At 53.1% G+C, this 20,621-nt stretch overlaps 1 protein-coding gene and 1 long non-coding RNA gene across 6 annotated transcripts in view; one reads left to right on the plus strand and one right to left on the minus strand.

Annotated features, from left to right (window-relative positions):
- SMOC2 (SPARC related modular calcium binding 2) overlaps nt 1-20,621 on the plus strand; it is a 173,660-nt gene that overhangs the window by 88,890 nt on the left and 64,149 nt on the right. The window lies entirely within an intron of this gene.
- Nucleotides 3,371-6,783, minus strand: LOC123609311. Its single transcript, XR_006717737.1, has 2 exons — nt 3,905-6,783; nt 3,371-3,668 (listed from the first exon to the last, which is right to left on the minus strand). It is a non-coding gene; the product is annotated as an uncharacterized LOC123609311 (long non-coding RNA).

The raw sequence follows: 20,621 nt of genomic DNA on the forward strand, positions 1-20,621 counted from the left end.
AGGTGCTTTGGGACGCCGTGCGCCCACGCGGTGTGTGTGGGGACACGGCCGACGGGGCAGTTTCGGGTGTGACCGTCCCTTCCCCGAGGGGCCGAGAGTTAGCCGCGGCCTTTCTTCCAGCAGGATCTCAGCTGCTGCTGAGGACCTCCGCGGCCTCTGTGTCACTGGGGCCGGTTTGGGGTTCGCTCTGCGGGACCCTCACCGGCTCATCTTCCTTCCTGTGTGTCACCTTCAAAGTGGCGGCGCTGTGACTCCCTGGCACGAGTGAGGCCACGGGTGTGAAAGCCCCGCGGCCCGTTGGGGCCGTCCGTGTCCTCCACTCAGCAGGACGGGCTTCGTGTCAATTGTTGGGGTCGAAGGTCAGTCTTAGACTTTGCAAATAACAAGAGGACGGTCCTCGAGCATCCCGAGCGTGTGCGTGCGTGTTCGTTCCGTGTGGAGTTCTAGAGACCCACATTGAGAGTTCAGGTGCTGGAAACCGTAAGGATGGGACCAGTGACAAGTGACGGGTGCCCCAGGAAAGGATTGCTGGTTGCAGCGAATGCCCATGTGGTTTGCAGCCTGACTTTGAATGAGGTGTCTCTCCTTGCTTTTCACACTTAGGAATAGAAACCTGACAGGACAGACCCCGCTGTGGTCGTTTCCGTGGTCTTCCCGTCAGTTACATTAAAGACTAAATCAGAATCGATTCGGCTCATGAGCAACGGTCTTGGAGATGACCCACGGTTGACGGAGGTTAGACTTCCTGCCTTCACCCCCAGGGAGAGCAGGGCGTCTTGTGCTGCCCGCGGCTCTCGCTCACTCGCTGTGGCCAGTAGTGTTGGGGGAGCGGTATAGGGTCTTGCCAGCCCAGACTGTTCCCACTGGCACAGCTTCCCTCCAAACGGGCCAGAGTCCGTAACGCTGAGGAAATACCCCCACAAACGCTGGATTGATGCGTGACTTCTGGCCCTGGCCAGTGACTTGTGGCAAGGTTAGAAAACCTCAGTCCATTCGCGAAAGCATTTGGGTCCCTCCCCAAGAATGACGCGACGTGCGCGTATGTATGTGAACGAGCATCTGTATACGAGCCAATGTGTTAAGTATTTAGGTTTCTCTGAGAAGCACTTTTGTGCTTTCCACGGATGCAACCTTTTTCCTTACCTTTGCTCCTCTTTATATCGGTTATCTTTTTTCTTTAATATGTCTGCGTCCTACATTTGTGTCCCAGATAAATCCCGGTCTGGAAGTATTTCCCCGTGTTTTTTGCCAGAAAATCCCACTGGTGGCTAACGCCAGAATACATCAGGCAATTGTATCTTGGATGGAAAAGCAGACCAGGAAGTCATTTAAAAAGATGTCGTTCAAGTTCTATGTTAAATAACTATTTGCATCAAAACACAGAATGTTTAAGTCCTGTTAAGGTTCTGTGGGCCAACCAGTAAGGCTTCAAGGTCATATGAGTATCTTCTCGAGGTACTCCAGTAACTGAAGACGTAAAGTGTGTGTCATTTGGGACCTGCCTGACTCGCCCCGGACAACAGCCTTAGCTCTGAGCAGAGGAATTATTTCCAGGCCGTCCTCACTTGAGGCCTACGAGAGGCTCTTGTTTTCCCTTTGTACACGTGAGGGAAGTCCCAGAGTTCACCGAAACGGCAGATCCAGGCGACCGGCCTGACGCTTCCGTTTCCTTGGCCCTGTGCCGCCAGTGACACCCCTGGATTTACCAGGAGGGGTGTTGGCAGTAACGCCCCTGCTCGTCCGAAGTCTGCCTTTCGCTCCGGTGACCAGCCCCGGTGAGCACTGGTTTTCCGGGCGGCCTCGCTGGGACCCTGGTACCTTTTGTCCTCTAGGCCTCGTTTCCATGAGGGCGGTTTCGGGAGAGGAGGAGCATACGGAGGCGGCTAGCGCTCCCTGCTGAAGCCCCAGCCTGGGCCGCGGCCGCCACCTTCCCTGGGGTCCTACCGCAGGGACCTTAGTCCCAGGGCCCCCTGCCCGAGAAGGAGTTGGGCCTGTAGTCTCGCGGCCCGCCGCGACTCTCCACCGAGCTTTGCCGTGGCAGGTGTTCGCGGAGCCCGGATGTAGTCTTTGGGAGAAAAGGAAATATGATTATAACCTCACCACATGGAGTAGGTCCTGGTCATGGATTAGGTGGTGCTGATCGTTTCTCAGCGTTCACGTGGTCATACACACAGACGTATGGATGTACACATGGCTATGTGGGGATATGTGCGAGGCTGTATTCGTATCATATACGTGCGTAATCGTTCACTTCCGCTAAAAATTTCTGTGCACTCGTGCCCCGTCTCCCCAGCCCAGGGCGTACCCCTCGGTGAGGCCAGCGTGCTGCTCACCCCCCTTCTTCATCGGTCCTCTGTCCTCCTGGGGCAGTGCCTGTGTGTGTCCTGTGTCATCCGACCTAGAATCCTTAGCACACTTGTGTCTCGTTTGTCCTTCCCGGAGTGGAATACTGGAGTCTCGGGTGTGAGGTTTCCAAAGCTGCGTTCTGAGCAGCTTCTCGGGTGATTTTTCTTTTGAGGGCTTGAGCATTTTTCATTAAGTGTTTAATTTTAATGACCGTATAATCAACATACAGCGTTGTGTTAGTTTCAGGTGCGCAGTATAGCGATTCAGCAATTCCATACCCACTCAGTGCTCATCAAGATAAGTTTGCTCTCTTTTAAAATGTTTATTTTTGAGGGAGAGAGAGAGAGAGACAGTGAGCAAGCAGGGGAGGGGCAGAGAGAGAGGGAGACACAGAATCCGACGCAGGCTGAAGGCTCTGAGCTGTCAGCACAGAGTCCAAAATGGGGCTCGAACTCATGAACCACGAGATCATGACCTGAGCCGAAGTCGGACGCTTAACCGACTGAGCCACCCACGCGCCCCGTTACCATCTTTTAAAACACTAACCTCAACAGTGAGTTTTAGAGAATTTTGGATGCTTCTACACTTCCATTTGGATTGGGATGCCAGAAATTGATACTTTGGTTTCAATAATAAGATTTTTTTTCAAGGAGGAACTTTTAACTATTTGTTTCCCACACTTATTTTTTTTAAATCTTAAAAAAATTTTTTTTTCAACGTTTATTTATTTTTGAGACAGAGAGAGACAAAGCATGAATGGGGGAGGGTCAGAGAGAGGGAGAGACAGAATCCGAAACAGGCTCCAGGCTCTGAGCTGTCAGCACAGAGCCCGACGCAGGGCTCGAACTCACGGACCGCGAGATCATGACCTGAGCCGAAGTTGGACGCTCAACCGACCGAGCCACCCAGGCGACCCAAGAGAAGTTTGCTCTTTAATATCTGGTGACATTTTTAACATTAAAATTTAAGTACCACAACAAACATGTTAACTATTATCAACAAGGTTCTGGACATTTGACTTTTATTTCTTACACGTTTATGCAAAACAAAACACTAAATTTCACAAAGGCATCTGAATCTCGGGGTAAGGTCGAACAACACGAGTCGTCCTTGACGCAGTTTCCCCGACCCCTTGTGTTCAGTTCTGCAGGCCAGCCTGAGCGTCCTGCACTTGAACTGTGTGTGCCACGTTGGTGGCTGCCCCTCTCCCTGAATCGCGTGCTCATGGCACCTGGGTCACCGTGGCGGACCCCGGGTCTCTGTGCATCCTCGCGCACCTGTCGGCTGGAGTCTTGTCCACATGCAGCTTTCTCAATGCTGACCTTTAAAAATTTTTTTTTTTTCAACGTTTATTTATTTTTGGGACAGAGAGAGACAGAGCATGAACGGGGGAGGGGCAGAGAGAGAGGGAGACACAGAATCGGAAACAGGCTCCAGGCTCCGAGCCATCAGCCCAGAGCCTGACGCGGGGCTCGAACTCACGGACCGCGAGATCGTGACCTGGCTGAAGTCGGACGCTTAACCGACTGCGCCACCCAGGCGCCCCCTCAATGCTGACCTTTAAAAACACGAGCCCTTCCTCTGTTCAGGCCTCTCACGTGGTGCCCCTGTCACCTCATATGGCCCGAGGCCCGTCCGTGGCCTCCCGCCGCCCTCCTGCTGCCTCCTCGTTCATCCACACGCCTCCACGCTCCACGCCACGAGCTTTCTTTAAGCAGCTGTGTGAGGTCTGGTAAAACTCCCACGCGTGAAGGGTACAACTCAGAAGTTTTCAGCGTCGTCCCTGTGTTGTGCAGCATCACAATGCTTCTAATTCTAGAACATTTTCATCCTTCCAACGAAACCCCAAGCCCCGTATCCATTGGCAGTTCCCCACGGCCACCCCCAGCCCCAGATGACCGCCAGTCTACCTCTGTCCCTGTGGACTTCCTCATTCCGGGCCCTTCACACGGGTGGAGCCTCCTGTGTTTGCTCTTTTGTGACTGGCTTCTCTCACTCAGCGCCATGGTCACGAGGACCGGCCACGCTCTGGCGGATGTTGGCGTTTCATCCCCATTGGTGCCGGAATCCTGCTCCACGTTTTATGTGTCCGTTCCTCAGCTGACGGACGTTGTCTCGTTTCCATGGTTCTGTGAACATTTGTGTAGAGATGTTGTGTACACGTCCTTTTCTCTTTCCTGAGTGTCTACCTGATGGCAGAATCGCCAGGCCGTATGGTGACTCTGTTTAGCGTCTTTGAGAACCGCCAAAGTGCTGCATTGGGTCCTCACCAGCATCGGGTGTCTAATTTCTCCTCTCATCCTTTCCAACGCTCGTTACTTTCCATCTTTTAAAAAAACTGCAGCCACCCTATGCGCGTGGGGCCTTGCACTGTTGCGGTTTAATGACCGATCGCGCACACTCTCACGTGGTCACTTGTGCGTCTTGTTGGGAGAAACGTGTGTTCAATCCTGTGGACGTTGTGATGCCGCTTACTTGCCATTTTATCATTGAGTTCTTAGACTTCTTTGGGTATTCTAGAGGCAAGTTCCTTATCAGATACGTGGCTGGCAGATATTTTATCCCGTTCCGTGACTCGTCTGCTCACGTTCCTGATGGTGCCCTCGGAATCACCAGGGCTTTTATGTTCGATGAAATCCACTTTGTCTATTTTCGTTCTATTGGTTGTGCTTTGGTCTTACATGTGAGGAACTGTAAGGCTGGAGCCCCTTCCAGGGAGGAGAGTGAGGTTCACCCTCCGTGGGGGGGGGGGGTGCACAGTCAGAGGAGAGCGAGGTACATCCTCCGTGGGGGGGGGTGCACACAGTCGCCCCCAACAGCAGGTCTCACGCTGACCCCCGACATGCCCGCCCTTCACACCTTCCTCTTCCGTGAGATCAATCTGAACCTTGAGGTTAATTCTGCTGGATAATTTCCTCTCTTCACCTTGAGCTTCTTTTTTAAAGCAAGTGTATCCAGTTAAAAGTTACATCAATAGGAACTCTGGATGGGGGAGGATTAAGAGGAAATGGGATAAGAGAAAAAAATACAAATTTTGCGTGGTATGGACGTACCGTAAATTCACATCTAACCTGGCATTCCACGTTTTCCCTGTCAATCTGCCCTTGGGTGAATATTCCCGGCGCTCAGCCTTTGTTTAGCTCACCTGAACAGAGAACGTTTCCTCGGACTCTCTTCAGCAATCAAGTGTTGACACGGGGTGCTCGCCTGCTAGGCCTGTCCTCACAAAACGCCACGGACCAGGCGGCTCGAACAACGGGAACTTATCCCTCACGGTCCTGGCGGCTGGGAGGCCAGGACACGGGTGCAGCAGTGGGCCCCATGGGAGGCTCTCCTGGGCTTGCGGATGCCGCCCTCTCCCCGAGTCCGCTCCTGCCTCCTCCCCCGCAGGTGCACCTCTCCGGCGTCCCCTCCTCTTCCGGTCAGGACGCCGGTCAGGTCAGAGCAGGGCCACCCTCCTGACCTCCAACCTCAGCCCAACTCCTTAAAAGGTGATTATATTCAAAACCCTGTCTCTAAAAGCAGTTACACTGGGGAGCAGTCGGGGCTCTCACGTATGAATTGGGGGGGCACAATTCAGGCCGTAACATACAGAACAGAATTATTTTAATGTGGCTTGAATTTGGGGGTATTGCACTAAAAGCAAAACCTGTTGGTAAAAAGGCTTCACCTGGAGGTGACATTCACCGTGGGAAGGTCTCCCTGTCGGTGGGCGTCTTCGACCAGACACCTTCCTCCTCTACTCTTTCTGTGGTCACCCTCGAGTCTTAAGTTGCCTATTAAAAAGTTCCTTTCCAACAGGAATGGTTTTGTAGGCAGTAAGGAAAGCCATTCTGGTAATTTCTCATGCACCTTTGATACAAGTTTCATTTTGACCCACGATGACCTTGATTGCAGCGAATCAAATTTTGGATGAAGGCAATTGAAACTTTCACACAAATTTAGCTATTGCTTTTGCTACCGCAGGTATCTTGTATACAATAGCTATTTTCGGTTGGTAATTCCCCCGTCCCCCACGTTTGTGAAAATGAGCCAGGTACGGTTCACGTAAACTAAGAAAAAATTCACCTGTTTTATTAAGCTACCAAAATGTTTTTGCCGCTTCTGCCCGTGGGGACTTTTCCCCGATGCTTCTTGTGTCCCCAAGCCTGCCTTTGACATGTGCGGTTGTTGATGGTGTACAGAATTCCTGTGTACTTCTCGGTGACACCCACTGTGAACAAAGTCACCGTCTGAGGTTTTATCGCCAATCCTTGTACTAGATGATTGGCCTTTTTACTTTGTACATTTGCGGATTTAATAACTTAATAATTACGGATTTAATTTCAGTTTCAGGCTAAAGGGTTGCCTGCCTTTACCGACGGTACTGGGCACGGCCAGCACGCGTGGGACCGTGCGGGGCGTGGTGTGACACACGTGGTCCTCTGGAAGGCATACCTGCTGGACGCGTGTGGGGGAGACAGTGGGAGAAGGCCTGGGGGGACTCCCGCAAGCAGGAGGGGTCAGAGTGTTCCTTCACTGGGAGGACTGGATGAAGAGCATAGAGGGAGCACTCTCCAGCCCGCATTCGTGCTGCTCGCAACTGTGTGAACTTGACTCGGGAAGGAAGGTCCAAGACTCGTCCTGGCTAGCTGGCATGTTTTCTCTCTTGTCTGGAAACTTGGAAATAAGTTTGTTTTCATGTTTTGTGTGACTTTGCCACAAGAGAAAGGGGGATATTTTCTTCATTTTAGAAGTCAGTTTTTAAAACTTTTAAAAAAAAAAAAAAGAAAAGAAAAAATCTCTAAAACGTTTGGTTGGGAAGACAGTTAAAATTTTTTTTTTAAATCTTTATTTTTGAGAGAGAGACAGTGTGTGAGCAGGGGAGGGGCAGAGAGACAGAGAGACACAGGATCCGAAGCAGGCTCCGGGCTCTGAGCTGTCATCACAGAGCCCGACACAGGGCTTGAACTCAGGGACCGCGAGATCATGACCTGAGCCAAAGTCGGACGTTCAACCGACTGAGCCACCCAGGCGCCCTGGGAAGAGGGTTTTTATTAGCTCAAGATTTTTTCTAAATTTTCAGCACTTTTCAATCATGATGTGTTCTCATGATTCCTGAAATATTGTGTCTAAAGCCGTTGCTTTGCCTTTCGCAGTCACCGCTGGTTACGGTGAGGCTGCATAGACGGTGGGAGCAGGTCAGTAATTGCTTTGAATAAATTCTTTCCACGTGCTCATTCCACTGGGTGACTCCTCCCGTGGGGTGTCTGTTCAGGTCTTCCGCCCATTTTTTCATCAAGTTGTTTTCTTTGCTTGTTTTAGACACAGTCTTTTATGGGATATGTGTTTCGCAGGCACTTTCTCTGCGTCCTGTCCTTCTGGGGACAGTGTTGCTCACGGAGCACACGATGTCGGTGTTGATACAACCCGGAGTCATCGGCCGTCTCCTCCCTGGCTCACACCTCTGGTGTCTTGTCCAAAGAGTCTGCACCAAACCCAAGGGCCCCTAGACTTTCTCTGCACTCTCTCCAGAGATGTTACATTTTTACAGTTTACATTCGGGTCTGTGATGTGTTTTGAGTTATTTCGTGAACGGTGAAGGTCTGTGTCTAGATTTGTTTTTTGCACGTGGATGTCCAGCTGTTCCAGAACTCTTGTTGGAAAAACTGTCCTTATTCCTTTGTGTGTCTCAGCTTCTCTTTCACACGTCCCTCAGGTGTATGTGTGGGCATCTACTCCTGGGCTCCGGAACAGTGCTGAGACTTAAAAACGTTTTGAACCCGGTGACGGGCCGAGTAGCTGGCTGAGAATGGGGTTAGTGGGGAGCAGAGGTGAGAACGCGCATGCGTGTTGAACAGGAAGGTGCCGCGGAGATGTGCCCTCCTGGCCACGTTTGCTTCTGAGCAACCCGAGGAACTTGACCTAGGAGTCCGAGTGGGTCCCAGGGCACTACCCGCTCCCCACGACTCACAGCCGTCCCTCCAGCGTCCTCCGTGGGCTGGGGCTCCACTTCTGCTCCTTTGCAGGGAGAGCGGGTAGCCTGAAGGAGGAGGTCCGAGGGGCGAGGGGGGGCAGGTCCTACGGGGGGCCTCGTCCCCGTCAGGATGGGGGGAGGGGGTAGGGAGGGCATCTGCAAACCTGGGAGAAAGGGTCCACGTGACTTGAGAAGGAATTTGGAAGGAAAATTTGAGGAGAGGAGACAATTGAAGATAACATAATTTTAGTTACTGTTTTAAACACTGTCATAGTTGGAAAATTTAACACTGCTATTTCTGGTAGGAACATTTCTAATGCTTCCTTGCATTTAAAAAAAATTTTTTTTAACGTTTATTAATTTTTGAGACAGAGAGAGACAGAGAGCATGAACGGGGGAGGGTCAGAGAGAGGGAGACACAGAATCTGAAACAGGCTCCAGGCTCTGAGCTGTCAGCACAGAGCCCGACGCGGGGCTCGAACTCACAGACCACGAGATCATGACCTGAGCTGAAGTTGGCCGCTTAACCGACTGAGCCACCCAAGCGCCCCAATGCTTCCTTGCATTTATTTCTGCTTTATTTACTTATTTTCGGCAGGGAGTTTTTGGGAAATCTTTCTTCTTCCTTTCCTCTTCATGGCTTCGTCTTCCCCAGGAGCATCTTGCTCGAGGGACATTCATCTGCCACTGAGGTGCCCGGGGAGGGGGTGCGGGTATTCAGGGGCAGGAAGCAGAACCCTCATGTTTTTTGTTAGACCCACACGGCTGCCCTTCATCCACCTGCAAGGGAGCTCTGCCCGGGAGCACGCGGGCCTGGGTTTACACTAAAAGCCGGAAACATTTTATTCTTTAAAAAAATTTTTTTTAATGTTCGTCTATTTCTGAGAGAGACAGAGAGACAGAGCATGAGCGGGGGAGGGGAGGGAGAGAAGGAAACCCAGAATCGGAGGCAGGCAGGCTCCAGGCTCCCAGCTGTCAGCACAGAGCCTGACGCGGGGCTCAAACTCACGAACCACGAGATCACGACCTGAGCCGAAGTGGGACGCTCAACCTACTGAGCCACCCGGGCGCCCCGGTCCAAAGCTTTCAAATGTTTATTGTAGGAAATATTCGCAAACAAGGAAAATAAAACAAAGTAACTAGTGGACTCACAGTCCGGAGGTAAGTGGAGGGGACAGCATCCGAATGTGCATGTGCCTTGCACATATGACCTCCTTCTGTGCTTCGCAGACGGCAGGGAGCGTTTTCAGTGTCTCCAAACACCGTCCTGCCGCGGTATTTCTTACGGCACGGCCCACAGCCCGTCCCAGGTGACTGGAAAAATGCAGGTCCCTGGGCTGGTCTGCTGTGTCACCGGATCTGCATCTGGTGGGCCCCGGGATTTGAAGCCTTGTGCAGTTGTCCAGATGAGGGGCGCCCGGGGGGCTCAGTCGGTTAAGCATCTGATTCTTGGTTTCGGCTCAGGTCGTGATCTCACAGCTCGTGAGTTTGAGCCCCACGTTGGGCTCTGCGCTGACAGCACAGAGCCTGCGTGGGATTCTCTCTCTCCCTCTGTCTCTGTCCTTCCCCTGCTTGTGTCCCCCCCCCCCCCACCAAATAAATAAATATTAAAAAAATAAAGTTCTCCGGATGATTGTTTTCTACAGTAATATCTGTGAAATGCTTTCTACGGTATTCTTTTTATTGTACCACGTGTAGTGGGGCATAGTTTACGGAATCAATTTCTTGAGAGCAGATTCTTGTAGGAATGTTAGCATTTTGCCCCTATTAACAATTCTTTAAGGAACAAATGTCTTAATTTTCTGCACTTTTGTGATTATGTCCTCGGGATAGGCTTCCTGGGGATCCTGGATCCTCTGGCTGACGGAGACGTGTGTCTTCCAAGCCCCGGATGCCCGTCAGCCCAGCCTGTGGACGTTTGTCACTTCACTCAGCATGTCGGCCTGTGGCTGTCGCTCGGGGGTTCCGGGGATCTGGGCAAGCTGCCTGAGCGAGGCCGTACGTGAACGGCACCCAGAGTCACGTCGGAGCTCGGGTTCCGGTTCACCGAGCGGGGGGGACCTGCGTGTCTGACGGGCTCCCAGGGGACGCCCGGGCCGCTGGCCCTGGGACCACAGATGGCCTGGCCGGGCTGGGGAGACAGCAAGGAGTGTGGCTCTCGTCCCCACGGCTTCAGCAGCCAGTGCCCGTGGCACAACTGGAACGTCTGACCGTTGGCCGTGGTCCCGGTTTGCAGCTCGGGGGGCTTCAGGGCCCACCCCACGTCGTCGCGACCTTGCCCCCCGCCCGTCCGTTAGCAGCTCCGTTACCAGGTTAGCCCTCCTCCACCTGTGGGCACTGGCGGCTCCGCACAGGCCGGTGGAGTTTTAAAAAATAAAAGTCCCAGATGCCGTGTTCAGCAGACTGTGTGGGACCAGTTGCCCGGCCCTGACCCAGTCACGGGCCAGAGGGATGGGGCGTCTCACTGGCCGTGCCGGGGGCCGTCGCTGCAGGCAGGGGGAGGGTGGCTGTGGGCCTCGAACCCGCTGCACGGGCTGACTGTGGGGCAATGGTTCCCTCATCCTCCAAGGCGAGGAAGGGGTGCCCGCAAGGAAACAGGCGTCATGGGGGTCGCCGTGGCCCTTCTCACAGGCAGGCTCTTTGTGCAGCTGGAAAACCTAGTTTGGGGTGACCCGGCCTCCCGCACACGGTGCAGGTGAGGGCCGGCCCGGGCCGGGGCGGCAGTGCTGGGGGGTCACCTGGCTCATGGTGGGATGAGTAAGGGACCTGCAGGCCTGCGTCTCGGCAGGACGGTCTGGGCGCAGGGAGGGGCACGAGACGGGAGCCCGCAGGACTGCGTCGTGAGGAGGTGACATGCGTCCTGGGCGCCCAGATCCCCTCAAACTGCAAGACTAAAGAGGAAACGCCCAGGAGGGAGCAAGCCACCGAGGTGCAGCCCCGGGCACAGGTGGAGGAAGAGGAGGCCTGTTTTCTGGAAAGTTCCAGCTGAGCGTCCAGAGCTCACGTTTGCTCCTGAGGGTCTCGGACCGTGCAGCCCATTCAGGGAAGTAGCCCGTGTGGTGGCCCGATGGCTCGGTGCCGGGTGACCAGGGGCAGGTTCGGCCTCTGACTGCCGTACCCGGGGTCCTCGCCTCCCCGGCCTCCAAGAAGCCACGCTCCGTGGTCTGTCGCCGGAGATGCCGGGAGGGCTCCGCGTGGCAGATCACAGCAGGCGCCCCGAGTGTGATGCGTGTGCAGAGGCGGCCGGCAGGCCGGCCGCCGCCCTGTTCATGAACTAGAGCAGACGCTGCCTTATTAGGTGACTCCGTGCCAGACCCGCCGTTTCCTGTGCGCGCTGTGATCTGCAAAATGTTAAATATTTAGACTTGGTTCTGTTTGAACACTTCTGCCAAAACGTGTTTTTGGGTTCTCTCCCCTCGGCAGGGAGGGCGGCCAGCGCGCCGTCGTCCGGCCTCGGGGGACGGGGCCTCCGGGGGAGGTGAGCGGAGGTGGCCGGGTCGCGGGCCCAGCCGCGGTCCCCCAGGGGCCAGCCCGGCCACGCTCGGTTGTCACCAGGGCGGGAGGGGGTGGTCCACGGCCCCACGCCTTCAAACAGTGGTTCTGTGAAAATTACAGCGGGCGTCAGGTCGCGAAACGAGCCGCAGATGTGTGTCCGATGCGCCTTCAGGAAAGTCTTTCCCTCCCCGGTTCTAAGGCCTGCACGCCCGTTCACGCCCGGCGGGGCGCACACACTCAGAGCGTCCCTTGGCCAGCGGCAGAGGCGCCTCTGCGCGGGGACGCCCCTGACGGCGACAGGAGGGTGGGATGCGGGAGGAGGATGGAGAAGCCCGTCAGAGGCTGAGTGTCTGTGAAGGAGGCAGAGCCAAGCGGGGGGAGGAAAGTAAAACACAGCAGAACCGTTCGAAACGGCTGTAAACACTGAAACATAAACTCGGCTGGACGCGGGCCATCCCCCGGCCGAGGGAAGCCTTCCGGGTGCCGGGCCGCCCCCCTGCCTGGTGCCGGTTTGGGGACACGGCTCGCCGATGCAGCCCCGCCCCCGTAAGCGGCCTCTCCCGTCGGGACCGCTGCCGTCCTGGGTCCCTGCCCCCTTGGCCACGTCGTGGGCCTGTCTCGGGGCCGCACTGACCACTTGGACTTTACTGACTTCAGCTCTCCGCGCCCCGTACAGCTGCTCATCCACCCCTGCGGGCGGAGCACCCGCGCCCCGCACAGCCCCCACATTCACCCCTGCCCACAGCAGGTGCGGGAGCCGCGGGCGCGGTGGCTTGGCCTGCGTGTACGTGAGGCTGAAGCTGTCAGACGGTCCAGTGGGGCGATGGTGGTGGCTCGCACACAGCCGCGGTGAGGACCCAGACGGGCGGGCGGAACAGGGCCGACTGCACATCGCACGCATCCGCCGTTATCGGGAGATGCCAGAAACGCACGCCCGGCCCGAGGCCCTGCTCAAATAACCGAAGTGTGTGGTCTAATTCAGCAGTTCCCAAGCTTTTTGGTGTAAGAATCTTTTTTACTCTTAAAGCTTATTGAGGACCCGAACAGCTCTTCTTAGGATGGGTTCTATCTGTGAACATTTACGGGCAGTATTCAAGCTGAAAAGTGTTCAATCCACGGGGCACATTCCGCCTGGCATCATCATCACACGTCACTCGTGAGAATCAGAAGGCAGAGGACATGGTAATATTTTATGGAAGCGGTCCTGACCTCCTTGGCTGTCCTGGCGGTCCTGGGGCCCCACTTTGAGAACCGCTGCTCTGGAGTAGGGACACGGTGTAGACATAGCACGAGCAGGCAGAAAAGCCTGCACGGCCATCGCGATGGTTGAGAAAAAGTGCAGTAGCTCAGTGGGAATTCAGACGATGGGAATCCCTTGCTGGTGGGGAGTCTTGGGGGGATCCCCTGAGAATGTGGGACAGAGTGAAAGAAGGGGTTTTGTGGCCAGGCCTCGTGAGCCTGGGACCCGCGCACACACACAGCCTACATCCCCAGGGAGACCACTTGGTTCCTCAGCCCCAAACATCCACAGGCAGGGCCTTTAGATTTCTTCTCCGAAAGCAAGTATGGGGATACGCTTTGTGTGCGGAGCGTGAAGGGCCCTTCCTGAAGGTTTTCCTAGAAAAACAGCCCTGGACGGGGGAGTCAAGCCACCGTATCCTTGGAGATACTTGTCCTGAAACGGCCATTTACCCATTGAAATCCGTCCGTGTTCAAAACAATAATATCTTGGGGCCCGAGTTCAGGTACGATGTCCTCTTCTGTCTGAACACTTCAGCGTCCGTCCCCTCAGAGCCTGCTGGCACTCCCTCCAAGACGTTTGGTTTTTCCTCTCTTGCCCTGGTTACAGATACTGGTTCTGTTTTCGGTCATGATGGCTGTTTTGGGTCCAGGGATTAGAAATCTTTGGAGAATGTCAGAATTTCTCAGGGGGGCCAGTCTAAGGGAACACGTTGTAAATGTGTCCCGGCCGCCCTGAGGCTGGCTGCCAGCACTTTCTGGTGAGCGGAAGGCGTCGCTGTCCCGCATCTGGCCCTGGCAGGACCCTCAGTGACCCGGAAGCCATCGGCTACATTGTCACGGCACGACTGGCACTCAGGTCTAGGCTAGGGTCAGGCACGTCCCCGCAGACAGGGCCCCAGACGGAGGGCTGGACGAGGCCGTGGACGGGACGGTACAGAGGTGCTTCGTGTATCACTGCCTGTCCCCTGAGCTGAGCCCGGGGCTGGGAGACCACAGTGGGCCCCACTGGCTCCCGAGAGGAGTGGAAGCTCCTCAGGAGAGGAGTCTGAGGCTCCTGAGAAAGTGGAAGCAGCATTGACTAGGGATTTAGCAACCTGGCTTGTGTCCTGCTTCTGAAACCATCATTGTTGCGCAGTCCCGGGAGGCCGCTAAGCTTCCCTGCACCCGTGCCCACCCGAGGAACCCGTGGGTGATACGGCGCTCGCCGTCCGGGTGCTTACGACGGATGGAAACTACCGGGTGCTTCTGGTGGCAGCGCTCTGGGTGGGACGGCCTGGTCTGTGTGCCTGCTGTGCCTGTGCAGAGCTGAGGGAGCCGGGGCAAGGGGTGGAGTCACTCTGTGTCTTATGTCCTCACCTGTACAATGGAATGAGAGCAGCTTCTAAGCTGAGTATCTGTGAGTATCTGTGAGTATCCGCGAGTGTCCGTATCTGTGAGTATTCATGACCATCTATGAGTTTCCATGACCATCTATGAGTATCCATAACGATCTATGAGTATCTATGAGTATCCATCACCGTCTGTGAGTATCCGTGACTATTCATGAGCTCCCCCGAAGTGGTTAGGATAGTGCCCGGTGTTTGTTGACCCCTCTGCAGTCCTCAGCAATTAGAATTGAATAAAATACATGAATGGGAGGTGCTTCTATGATGAAAAGGGCTGTAGAAATGTGACTTTATTTTCTTTAAATCCTGTAGAACCCCTCAGAAGACCGAAACGGTTCTCGGGTCCTGTCTGCTCTAATTGTATGTAGATTGTTCGTCTCTGAATAATCTCCTTGCAGGCACAGCCCACACCCTCCCCGATCAGCCAGGCTCCAGACAAACAGCCACGGGGTTGCCTTCAGGTGACAGTTTCCCCAAGAACAAAAAAGGCTCCACGTGGTGTTTTCGAAGAAAGAAGAATTCTACTAGGATTGAGTTATTTCTGGTGACACCATATCGCTGTTCCTAAAAGAGCTGCTTCTAACATCATTTTATATGTTAGTCTCGGCAAAAACACCTGTTACAGTGAACTGGCTGTAGATAGTGGTGTTTTGGGGCATGATTTTCAGGCGTTGGAATACCATTTCTCCCGGGTTCTAAGGGTGAAAAACCATTAAGTAGCAGTCTCGTCGACCTGCAGTAAAATGCAGTTCTGCTGACCTAATTCTGTGGCCTCACGTGCTTTCTTCTGCACCCGTTAGAGAAAGGGATAGGTGAGCATAGGGCACTCTGTGTGACAGGATTTGTGTATATCAGGTTTTATCTCTCTGTCACAATGATGAGGTACGGGCTGTTGTTCTCGTTTTGCAATTGAGGGACAGACTGAAAAGTCAGCTCAAGAACGCACAGTGAGAGGGTTTGCACTGTTCCCACACGGGACACGTCTGGTACACCAGGTTGCATCGTGTGGCACAGGGATGTGGTTCTCAAACATCTGTCGTTTGTGTCAAAATGCTGCTTCTGGCTTTTCCTTTTCTCATCTCTTCTTTCCCTTACCGAAATGCAAAGAAAACTAGTTTGAAGAAAGTTGGCCAACTCTGGACATTGGCTTGAGTGGACCCAATGTGTTTTAAATAAGATGGTGGGGGGCGCCTGGGTGGCGCAGTCGGTTAAGCGTCCGACTTCAGCCAGGTCACGATCTCGCGGTCCGTGAGTTCGAGCCCCGCATCAGGCTCTGGGCTGATGGCTCAGAGCCTGGAGCCTGTTTCCGATTCTGTGTCTCCCTCTCTCTCTGCCCCTCCCCCGTTCATGCTCTGTCTCTCTCTGTCCCAAAAATAAATAAACATTGAAAAAAAAAAAATTAAAAAAAAAAAAAATAAGATGGTGGGATCAGTTTTGTTTGTAATCAGCTGTGTTAGATAAAACCACCCGTCTTGATGGGGAACTTTTCTGGAAAACGGAAAATATTCTAATTCTGTGTATAAGGAACCCAAATATAAAATCTGATTACTTTTATTGCCTCCCTTTTAAGAAAATCAGTGTCGTATTCTGCATAACGGACATTGTTCAGGAGACAGCGGGCAAGGGGTGCCGTACTCACCATTGAGGAAGGCTTCAAGGGGTTCGTTAGCAGTGGCTGGGAGGGTGGGTGCTGGGCAGGGCTGCTTGGTGATGGCTGTGGAGTTCCGTCCCATGAATGTGGGAGGGACATTGTGGCCCTGTGGGGGCTCCTGGTGCAGAAACCCCGGGGGGGGGGGGGCGGTGCTGGAGAACAGGGACAGGATCTGGGGAGCATCTCAGAGAGTTAGGCTCAGGGTGGAAGAAAAGCAGAGAAGTGGGTAAGGGGTCACTGTGGAGTGATGTTGGTGTAATTGTGACTGATAGAAAGCTTGGGTGAGGTTGACTTTCACGTGGATGAACCCTCCGGAAACACTGGGGCACAGATGGGAAGGGGTGTGATTGGGGATCATTCAGCATCACGGGGCCCCAAGATCCCGCTGAGGTGGCTTTTCCTTGTCTTGGCTGTGTTCTCCTCCTCTCCCGGGGGCTTTGCTCATGTTTCAGAACGGGAACGACTTCTAGGTCTCCAGTTACTCAAGTCTGGGTCTGTTGCTATGGGAAATAACTATGGGAAAAAATCATCAGAATGGACACCCGTGGTCACTATTTTCTTTGCAAAGAAACTGGATCCATGAATCGCATCCAGATCTGTTTTTTCGAGACTCGAGTTTGGCTGTGGTTTCCCATATTGTGTGTCTCTCGAGAGGGCGGCGAGGGGCGGGGGCACCGTGGCTGGAGTGTGGGTTTTGCGCCACTGCGTGGGTGTGGGTTCCCATTCCGCTTTCCCTAGCTTTGCCGTCTCGAGTAAGCCGTAGGCCTTTCCGGAGTCTCCGTTTCTTCACTGGAAAAACTCACGGTGGGAATACACGCCTCTCGTTCTGTGCTTACCGGGATCGCAGGACAATATGCGGAAGCCGAGCTCCGTGCCTGTGATGCCTGTAAATATTAAGGCAATGACTCTGGATTAAAAAGTTAACCTTAAAAACCTTCCTTTGGAATCAAGTTGCGTGGCCGGTGACACATACGTGCTGCTTGTGGGCAAAGCCTTAGCACTGAGAACCCCGATTGGTGGCTTCCTGAACGTGGACACGCGGGTAATTGTATTCCCTTTATATTATGAGTTTCAAGGTTGCCCTCTGCCCGATCCACCATTTCTAGAAAATCAAACTGTAAGGGTGCATTTCTCGTTTTTTTTTTTTTTTCTTTTTTGCCTTCTTTGATCATCTGTTGTGTAATTAAAAAGAAAGCCACAGGCATTCCATGACTGATGAAGACAATATGAGTACAAATCAGGGAATCGATGCTAAGAACACATGGAAACCTCTCTGTTGACATGTGCGACAGATGAAAATATATGCCTGCTTTGGCATTATCTGGCAACTTGTCAGAAGTGCTCACCCCCGCCCAGCACTTTGGTTCCCGGCTGTCTCTGTCGCTCATTACCCAGATTGGGAAAATAATTTACCTTCTCTGATTCCGTCACTGAATTTGTAAAACGATGACGGTAATCCCCCTTCACAGAATTAACATGCAACCAAGTAAATGAATACGTGAAAAACCTATAGTCAATCTCCAGTCTCTGCTCATCTGCAAAATTCATATGGTTTTATAAGTGGGATTCTACCGAACAAACTTATTGTTTTTTTTTTAATTTTTAAATATTTTATTTATTTTTGATAGAGACAGAGCACAAGTGGGGGAGGGGCAGAGAGAGAAGGAGACACAGAATCCGAAGCAGTCTCCAGGCTCTGAGCTGTCGGCACAGAGCCCGGCGCGGGGCTCCAACTCACAAATTGTGAGATCACGACCTGAGCCGAAGTCGGACGCTCAACCGACTGAGCCACCCAGGTGCCCCAGCAAACTGCTCACTATTTTATCTCTGAAATACTTGTGTGTGTGAGGTGTCCTTTTTAACCCTTGAGCTACTTTACTGAGCTCCCTTCAGGTAGCAGTGAAACTCTGGATGTCCACAGGTTAGATGGCAGGTGATCACACACAGTGGTGGTGTAGCCAGTATGACGGAAAGTAGCTTGCATTTTGTGAGCCCCCGTGGCTTACATGCCCTTTAAAACAACAGAACAAAGGTTCTAGGCTCACTGTTGATTCAGTGCGTGGACCGGGTCGGTGTGCACCTACGGCTGAGTGCTTCAGGAGGTAAATTGGGAGATCTTTGGCCTCCCAAAGGACGGCAGTCTATACCTCTAATTGGGCACTTAGTCGTTGCTTGCATTTGCGCTGAATTATCTATGTACTTTTATCCGGGCTTCCTCATGCTTGCAGTGTCTGTCACTTAATCTCCTATGCGTCTCATATTTTAAGGCCTGGGTACCCTAGTAGGTAAGATAATGTAAGATAGCCTCAAGTCGGTCCTCTAGAAGCCTGCCTCTAGGGTTCCTAAAGTACAGATACGATCGTAGCAGTCTTGAAAATCTTACAAGGCTTCCCGTGCTGTGGGAACCCCTGAACCTGGCTCAGGGGTCCCTCAGTCTGGCCCCTGCTGCCCGGCATGTCCACCTTTTGTTGGGGACCCTCCCTCTACAGCCACATGCATCCTTGTGTGTGGCCCAGTGCCCCACACACCATGTTTGCTGAGCACAGGTCTGTTCGGTGAACCTGTGGTTAATTGTATGCACATTAAAAGCAGGAGTCATAAGCTAATGAGGGAATGTGACCAAATGCTTGGAGAGGTAAGATATTTGGTATCTTAATTAGGAGTATTTGGGGAGTGACTTTGGAAAATACTGTAAGGAGAGGCAAAAAAAAAGTAGAAGATACTGGTTTTGGAAGCTTACGCTGGAATGACTGTCGTGTCAGAGAGCTACTGCTTCGCAAGAAATAACCCCAGAATGTTCGTGGGAATCAGCGATCAGTGTTTGTTTCTCACGCACCTGCTGATCTTGGCTGGGCTCTGCCCCACGTGTCTCCTCCTCCTTGTGCGAGTGAGAAAAGGAGAATGTTCTTCTCGGAGCAAGAGTAGGGGTGAGGGAAGCGGTTCCGTGCACCTGTCCAGCCCCAGCTTGGCTGATGCCTGCAGACGTCCTCTGAGCCAGGGAGCTCACGTGTTTGGACCCAACGTGACGCCCTGCCCGTGTGGAAGTGCTGCAGAAACTCTGGCGACGGGGAGGGAGCAAGGACGGGCCAGCAAGGTCATCTGTTGAGTCCCGAAGTTAGTGTGTAATTCTCCTAAGTGGGAGGCCCTGGAGGATGTGAGGCACAGTCGGGGACGAGGGTGGGAATCGGCCGAGGAGACAGGCATTTCTAGCCTTCCGGGCTGCGGTTGCAGTGGTAACTGGGACTTGGCAGAGGCCATCAGGAGTAAACAGACTCTAGTCCACGCACGTCAGAGCCGTGTGGCAGGCCCACGAGATCTTGGGAGTCGGGCCAGCCAATAGTAGTGAGATTTCAGGCCAGCAGAGGACCCTGAAGCAGGACAGTGAGGACGGTAGCAGGAAGCAAAGAGGAGGGGTGGACGCAGGGGTTGTTCATGTGATACATCCGATCAGACGGGAAAACCGCTTATAACTTGGAGGCTCTTACAGATTAATCAGGACCCTTTGGACACGGGGCCAAACAGACTTTCTGCGGGTCTTACGCACAGCTTTTAAGGGACACTTTCTTCAGCCGGTTAAGTCAGTCCTTGGAGGCCCAAGAGCTATTATGGACAAAGCTACCGCTGCACATGTAGAGTCACTCGGCCTGTAGGTGCTTCTGTCCTGTTCTTTATGCCGCATTTCATGGTCAGAGTTCTTTGTTTCGTAGACAGCGTGCACACCAAGGCCTCTTGGAAAAAAGGAGGAGGAGACGAAGCTTTCGTTAAGTGCCACTTGCTGGGGACTGACTGTGGGCTTTCACACGTGGTTTGCACATCATTGAATTGAGGTACCACCCTTCATAAGACACACTAAAAAAACAATGTGTTGCCAATAAAACTGTGACCAATATTTTCTCGTCTCTTAGAGTTCCTATTTTATTCTTTTTTTTATTTAAAACAATTCTTTTTACATTCATTTATTTATTTAAAAAAATTTTTTTAATGTTTGTTTATTCTTGACAGAGAGAGAGAGAGAGAGAGAGAGCATGAGCAGGGGAGGGGCAAAGAGAGAGGTAGACACAGAATCCGAAGCAGGCTCCAGGCTCTGAGCTGTCAGCACAGAGCCCGACGCAGGGTTCAAACCCACAGACCGTGAGATCATGACCTGAGCCGAAGTCGGATGCTCAACCGACTTGAGCCACCCAGGCGCCCCTACATTTATTTATTTTTGAGAGACAGAGAGAGACAGCGTGAGCAGGGGAGGGGCAGAGAGAGAGGAAGACACAGAATCCGAAGCAGCCTCCAGGCTCCGAGCTGTCAGCACAGAGCCCGATGTGGGACTCGAACCCACGAACTGTGAGATCATGACCTGAGCTGAAGTCGGACGCCCAACCGACTGAGCCACCCAGGAGCCCCCTATTTTATTCTTATTTTGAAAACTTTTGAAGATTCATTTAGGTATCAGTTTGTTTATTGAGGATATTTTTATACGGTGAGATACACAGACCGTGGTGCTCAGTGAGATGAGCTTAGCTCTGGCAAGCAGGAATGCCCATGGAAGTCACAT

The sequence above is a fragment of the Leopardus geoffroyi genome, chromosome B2 (assembly GCF_018350155.1).
Source record: "Leopardus geoffroyi isolate Oge1 chromosome B2, O.geoffroyi_Oge1_pat1.0, whole genome shotgun sequence".
NCBI classification, from domain to species: domain Eukaryota; kingdom Metazoa; phylum Chordata; class Mammalia; order Carnivora; family Felidae; genus Leopardus; species Leopardus geoffroyi.